This window comes from Gallinula chloropus (assembly GCF_964237585.1).
Source record: "Gallinula chloropus genome assembly, chromosome: 6".
NCBI lineage: Eukaryota > Metazoa > Chordata > Aves > Gruiformes > Rallidae > Gallinula > Gallinula chloropus.
In genome coordinates, this window is record NC_140091.1 from 15,667,617 (window position 1) to 15,675,708 (window position 8,092).

Genomic DNA, 8,092 nt, shown 5'->3' on the forward strand with positions numbered 1-8,092 from the left:
ACACACCTGTCTTGTGCAGGGCACAAGCAAAGGAGCTGTTGTACCCAGGGGTGGGTTGGGTGTCGTCGCTCCCCAGCGCAGGCAGCGATGCAGGCAGCGATGCATCCTGCATGCCAAGCATGGTGCTGCCTCCGCACGCTACGAACCCCCGATACTGGGCTGCAGGAAAAAAACTGCTCCCGCAGTTCTGGAGAAGACAGATGGCACATATTCATAGATTTCTTCTCTTCTCACATTCTGAGGGGGTTTAGTTATTTGATCATATTGAAACTAATTATTTTTGAAAAACAAACAGTTTAATTTTTCTAAACTTTACATGTCAAACACCAAGAGTAGAACCTGGCAGTGCCTGTAAACAGTCAATGCAAAAAACCCCAAAGCATTGCAAAGTAGTTATGGTTTCTCCTAATCTGAAATAAAGTTCACAGTAGTTACCACACATCATGTTGCAGCAACCTGAATTGCCATTTGCTATCCTGTCTTCTCCAACCATTTAAATACAGATACTGGGAAATACCTGTGTGTGAGTTTCAGAGCACGATGTAAAACCATTCCAGGTTGCTTTTGGTTGGGAAAAGTGATGGATGAGACAAGTAACCGGGCCAGTCTGATGCTCACTGCCAGTCCCGAGGGGCCTGGGGGGTCTCTGCCCCTGCAGGGATAACATGCTGCCACCTCCGACAGCTGCACTGCAGTGCCTGCAGGCTGGGCTGGGAACAGCATTTCGGGCACAGTAGCAAGCAAGAAACTCTTATGTAGGTGGCATTTTTGGAAATTTTTGTTACTTGGATGTTTCCTTTCAGCAATTAAAACGTTATCAGTAGAAAGTATGTGCTGGCTAGTGTAAGGACCAAATCCTGCAAGGAGCTGGGGTGCTGATGTTCAGTGTGCAGAGCTGCCCTTTCCCATGAGTATAAGCTATGGAGACAAAAGAAAATTCAACATCATTGTGCTTTCTGTGCTGCTTCACAGTATTTTCATGTTCTGTATGGCTTTAAATGTTGGTTTAAGCTTTTAGATTATTCCTCTATGCAGTAGGCACACAGGAAGTATTCGGGTGAAAAGCTGCCAGTAGTACAGTCTATAAACACAGTTCGATCTGTATCTTAGAAAATTGTTTCCATTCCAAACGGTGGTTACAAAGCACTTTTTCTTGTTGGCAGCTGGATTTTTTTTTAATTCCCTATGCATCCTGTATTTGCCCAACAGAGTTGGCATTGATCACATACATTAAAAAAAAAAAAAACCAACCCAAACCCCACAACCCAAAATATTGCAGATAGAATAACATTAAGGAGCTGGCTGGAACTAACTTGAGCCAGTGCTGTATGAACCAAAGCTGAGCTCATTTTCTGCTCAGCCTGTTTTGTTCAGGAGCTGTGAAGCGCACAGTGCTGAGCGTGAATCCTTTTACCTGGCCTTATACAGAAAGTAAAAGCTGTTTCAAGAGGATGGGACTGGAGCTTGCATCTTGTTGAAGAAACTTCTTACTAGGAGACTGGCAAATATTTAGGAGGGGTTAAAGAGTGTGACTTCTTCTGGAAGTACAAAGAGAAATGTTGTTTAAAGTTTTTTTCATTAACAGACTGAGGTTTTGCCAACTACTTAATCTTTTTCAAGTTGACAACATGAACTGTAAATGGCTACACAAGCAAAAAAAGTCAATTCCAAGTTGGAAAAATAAATGTATTGATGAGAAAAATATCCCTGGTGAAGAAGCTAATGCCTAGATGGCAATGGCTGGGCACTGACATAGCTAAATGATGAAATTACACAAATAGTTCATAAAAGACTGACAAGTACCCTTTACAGCCTCGCTGACCAGGTCAGATATAAGCTCTGAGATCAGCTCTGAGCTCATCCCCCACAGGTAGCCAAAGCAGCTCTGCTTTCCCAAGTACACAGGCTTTCCTTTCTGTCCAGACTTGGGGACTGGTTTTGAACTGCTCCAGGCTGGCTTTGGAAAATTCATCCCTTGAAGCATATAACACCTTCTCAGATGTATCTGAAATTAAAATGACACATTAATTTGGGATGTGACCGTGTAAAGGCACACTTTATGTCAGTGGGACTTGTTCGTGTGAGTAAAACTGGATGTGCCTGGAAACGTGAGCGAGTCTCCTTTCCACTGAAGCCTAGCAAATCAGTATCTTCCTTCTCTCAAGGCCTGTCACAGGCAGGGGGATAAAGTGACAGCTATGTGACTAAAGTGGGGCTGATGACAGCTGGGAACTGGGAGCGTTTGAATGCCCCAATAAAATCTGTGAGCACTCTTTTTATCGAAAGTGTCTGCCTTCCTGAGATGGAAACGGACTGAAATAAGAGTCCCGTGAAACTCTATCAGGCAGCTAATCGCCGCGTGCATTATCTCCAGCCTGCCAAGTGACTGATCTCTCTCAGACACAGACACCACTGCAGACATCCATACCTTTGTTACCCCCAGACCCTATTTTGAACTGGCCATCCAAGGCACCCCAGAGACCCAGAGGGTCCAGAATACAGCTGGTTATCTTCTTAGGAAGACAAACCAATGGGAGAATAAAACATTTGTATTCTAAACCTGAGGAGGTTGCTAGACAACAGGCTGGACAAAGCTGAAGGTGTTCATTACCAGAATGGCTCCACCATCTGCTCCCAGGTCTCTCACCCCACTTGGAGCTGGGGTTGCAGCTTTTAAAAGCAGATTTCAGAGGCTTCAAGTGCAGTCAGGGATTTGGCTCAGACCACTGACGCCCTTTGAGAGTGGCATCCTTGCTAGAAACCTCCTTAATCCAAAACTGCTTTAAGAGGCACCACTGTCAAGATCTTGCACCCAGTGCACCACACGTACAGTGCTGCTGCTCGGCCGCATCCAGCCAAACTTGGTGCCTTCTCACAAGGAGATAACGGAGCTTGGGGAAGCACTGCCACCATCAGTTCCTCTCTGACTCCAGGGACAAGGGCCTCCTGGGCTCTGGTGATGTGACCTGCAGCATCAGGACAGTGGCTACCCTGGCTGTATGTGAAGCACCGAGCCCGTTACTGCCAGCAGCATGGTCTGCTTGTCCTGTTAAGCCATAATGAAAGGTAAATGGGAGAGAATTTCAAGAGCTGCGTAAGGTTATCCTAGGCTTAAACAAGCAGTGTGATGGAGATGCTTGTGTTCAGAGCTATCAGCTAAATCAAGCAGCAGGAACAGTCACAGTTCTGCCTTCTGTGCTTTGTTTAAACAGCACTAAGCCAGTAACTCAGGCTCCTTTTAGCATCTCGCACTTATGTTTAAGTTGGTATCTGTCTTTTTCGAGAACCCAAGCTAACATCCCTATGAGCTTTCCAAAACATGTCATTGAACTTCAGGGCTGTCATTACCACCTCTGGCTGCAGTCTGACTGCATGCCAGTGCTATAGTAGGATGCCAGCCTTACTGAAGATATGCTAAAAATACCAAACTATTTTGGATACAAAGAAGCCAAAACATTAGGCATGCAGCAAAAACGGTCGGAATCACGACCGTCATCACCGTTACCTTCTCCTAACATGGAGACAAAAATCGGCCATCGGTGACACCCCACCTTGAAGTGAAAGTAAACACCAGCAAAGAATGTAATGAGTTCAAGCCAAAGAAAAACAGATTCAATTTTATGCCCAAAACATTACGAGATCCTCTACAACAGAAATGGAATCACTAAATAAGCATTTCTCTGTCTACTTTGTCCTACCTCCTCAGGCCAGAACCACACATACGGCTCTGCCACCTCTGTCCCAGGGGAGCTGGAAGAAGCAGAGCTCTCACCCATGTCCCGCCACGGTCTGTCCTTTTCCTTGGCCTAATGCCTTCGCAGAGCCTCTGCTGTCACTCAGGCTCTCGCAGTATCTGACTGTATCATCCCAACCTGGACTAAACACCCATGAATCTCTTCCCCTATCTAGCTGGAGCTGTAAGGTTTTTGGGCTGTGTCCTGTGGCGGTCCCTGTTAAAACTGTACAGGAGTGCTGTCCTGATGGCAGAGCCACAAGGTCCACCAGGCTGCATGACACAGCCTGGGAGCATTGCAGGGTACATCCACCATAAAGCCCATCACACACAGGGTACTAAAACCTGCTGCACGTGCTGGGTTTATCAAAAATCCTGCAAAATTTCAACACTCTTACAGAGTATCTTGAACAGCTTCTGATGGCCTCTTAACAGTCAACAGCATGCCAGGATGGGGCAACACATTTAATGAACGTGTTCTTAGGGGAATCCACTTTCCTAAAGTTCTTTTCTGCCACTTCTACATTGGAAATAGCAAATTATTGTGGAGCTTTTTTTAATCATCGGCCTCAAAACTCTGAGTTTCGTGTCAGGGCAAAGTATAGAGGACTTCTAAATGCTGTGAAAGGAAAGGTGATATTTAAAAAGAGAACAGGAAAGGTTCTTAAATTGGAATACTGAACCTTTTTAAGAACTGTATATAGCGTGCTGTCCTCCAAGTACTGGCAATAATCACAAGGATGCCTTAAAGATGTGTTCTTATAATCTTAAATTTTAAGCCACATTGTTTCTGTAGGCAAATGTGCCAATGGCTTTCACATGCTGAAAGGATCTCTTCTATTTGTCTCATTTATGTAAGCTAATTATTTTTATTCCTCAAGCAACTTTATACAGGTGCATATATGATCATCTCATGACAGTGATCCTGCATGTTACAGAGCCAAAAGAATGAGGGAAATAAAGGAAAGCCAGAGAAACCCAGCACATCACCTCAGGCTGCTGAGAGGTCTGTGCAGTTCCATCTGTGAAACATCCTCCTCTTTCTCTGCATTGCGTGTGCGCCAAAGGGAGCGATCAGAGCAGTTCATAGTGAGAACCTACAGCAACAAAGTCCACGCAGGCCTCAGCGTGCTCACACCTTGCTTGCTTGTAAAGTCCCAGCAGTACCACTTCAGAGCAGTGACTGAAAGGCAGAAGATTCCTGGAAAGCTGCATAGGTGAAAGCTGCATAGGTGAACCCTGAAGGTTTTTTGCATCTTCTGGAGCGCACCTGTCAAGTAGAACGAAATAAAACTATTTCACAGGAGAAAAGTTTTCCTGTTAGGCCAGGCACTATGGAGCACATGTTTTTACCCAATGAGCTTTCATGATGCATAAGGAACAAAGCAGCAAGGAGAAGACTAGTACTTGATCCTGCTGGCTCTGGCAGGGAAAGTCGCTCGTTTGCAAACCTGCTGCCTGCCTCTGCTGATGTTCGCTCCCAGCACGCACTTGCTCCTGTGACAGATAACAAGGCATGAGGAGAGTGCAGCAGCTGATGGGAAGGTGGCACCGTCAAACTTCTGATTTTAATATCTTTCATAACATTCATTCAACCCTTGGGAGAAACATCAGACTCCAAGAAAACAGAGGTGAAAATAGAGATTTATGATCCTATTTGTGCTCCGTTAATCACACACCTCCACATCCACTCATGTTCAGACCAATCTCATTTCAAATGCCTCACATTACCTGTCCTACTAGTATCCCAACAGTCAAAACACTTGCGTGGTTAGGAAGGTTTTCCAAGTATTTAACCCAAGTGTTAGCCAACTATTCCATCTAACCACACCTCATGTGACGTATTAATGTAATGTCCTGCTAGACTCCTGTGGCTGCCCAGGCTACAGCGCATGGTGCAGGGGCATCTCTTCCCACCCAGCCCACCACACCACACAGCTGGTAGCACCCCAGCAGGCAGAGGTGATGGCAGACACTGGCACGAGGCCTGTCAGCCACCCCTGTATGGGTTCCCGTGAGTTTCCAGTACTACTACTTGGACAACAAAATAGATATTTAAATGCAATTTAACCTTTCAAATAATAGAAAATCAATTTACTTTTCTCTTTGAAATACATATTTGGAGTGGGAATGTGAAGTCCATGTATCTTAGCTGATTTCAAGAGGATAGGGAAAAGCTACAAAAGCTTCGGGCTATTTCTAGTGAACCCTCACAGTAAGGGCACTCTTGAGGTGAGATCTGTCATTAAGAAGTGTGAGCTATTGAAAATATTCAAAATATTTACATTCTTTAGTGGATAGAAGCACTACTTTAGCCTAATCTCTTCTCTAATTACTTGAGTTTCCAGCCGAGCCAGGGCATAATCTGTGTAATGTCCACAACAAAGACCTGCAGCACTTCAACACAGCACGGTTCAGACAGATATTGCAAAGGTGGGGATTCTGATAGCCCATGTACATTTACTAGGCTACATCCATATTTCAAAATAGATTATTCCTAGTTTAACCTGCCAAACCTTCCTTCTCCTTGATAAAATGTGTTTGCTAAATGCCATATTCTTCTTCAGCATAAAAAGGCACAACAGCATGTAAAACCCAAGTATTAAAAATCAAACTTTTATCTGCAAGATCTAAAATGACTAGTTTTTAAAAATCTATTTTTGGGTGGGTTTAACTTTCTCTCTCTCCAAACTCTGGTTTCAGGCTCTGAGACGTCACACACAAGGTCATTTTCAGTGTTCTTCCACTTTTTGTCTGGAAATTCCCCTGTTGTCTACATAGAAAAGAAACATAGCTACACAGGATATACTGAGTATAAAACCAGAATTTGCATGGGAGGGACAAGGGCAAAAGGAAGTCTGAAACTAAAATTATTCCAGCTGGCTTTTTGAAGCCGTGTTTCCAAGGTGACAGAAACCCCTTTATTGCCAGGCTGCTCATTTATCTTGAACAGTCACCAGGATTTTGATCTATTTTTTAGTTCTGAAGAGCTAAAATTATTCCCCTCCTCCTCAAAATAAAACTCAACGGACCAAACACAACAAAACAGATTTTAACTATGTAGCTGCTCCTATATTTAAGACCAAGATCAAAGGAAAATCAAGCTGAATTGCAAAGCTGCCCATTTTACCATCCCGTTGGAAGATGTGTCCCCCAGATAGCACATTCTCATTAGACATATATTTCATCAGGTATCACAGGCTTAATTATGCTCTAAGACCCCGTTACAGGCTTGCAGCCTTCCGAGCTGACGCGTTGCACGCGGCTGTGACAGGCAGAACCCTTCCTGCACAAATAGTGGCAGCTCAAAGCCCGCGAGCTGCGTGAGGAACACCTCCGGGGGACACAGGGAGCATGTTTCCTCAGATCCTCACATGTGCTCACTAACGAGTGTTCAGGGGACAAAACCCCAGCCTCGAGCAAACAGCAGATCCTGGTCCTGGCCCTGTGCTGCTCTGCAAACAGCCCCAAACCTGACAGTTCATTTCCCGGCAGTGAAGCTGCTGCATTGTTAATATTCCAGCTTGGACACCTAGAAACTGTTGGTGCCTTGTCTTAGGATCCAGTGCCCTACTTTTTTTCTCTAAGGACAAAACCCTGTAATAATTTTCTTCTCCAGTCCTGCCCCTTCCTCCTACCAACCCCCCGCTTCCATAGGAAACTCTGGAAATTTGGCTTGGAGGCATCTTCCCTCTCTGCTTTGCCTGTTTCTGAAACACAATAAATTAATTAATGCTCCAGACCAGCAACTTTTTTCCTTTCTATAAAGGAAGGTGCACAGACAGGGAACATGGGCATCTGGTCCAAATGGCTTCCCCCACCTTCTCTGCACACCCTGTGGAAACCAGCCTGTGACTCACAAAAGACTCCTGGTCCCCAGTGGCATTTCTGTTTCCACACATCATTTGCGAAGGACAACAGCAGTTACAAGTGGTCGTTCAGAAGGGCACTTCCCAAGGAGGCATTTCCTCTGCTGCTGGCAGGCGTGAGCTGTGTTACTCCATGTGCTCAGCAGCTGCTGTTACCTTAGAGATCAGCAGCAAATGAAGAGGAATCTGCTCTTTCCAGGTATCAGTGTCTCATATGGAACTGGTTGATGCTCAGCTTTCACCACTGAGAAGTCCTCATATCGTAGTCATTAGAGACTACTGCCAGGCAGGAGCCAAGATCAAAGTAACTCATCAATTGCTTGTGGCCATAGCTGCCAATACTGGAGTCCTGCTTGTGTTCTGTGGGGAACTGAGATGGAGCACATGGTGAGCAGGATGTGAATGCTGGATCGCTCTCTTCATCTGGCTCTGTTCTCAGACAACACATAAGACATCAGCTCTCCCTGCTTCTCTAATTCAGAGTCCTCTC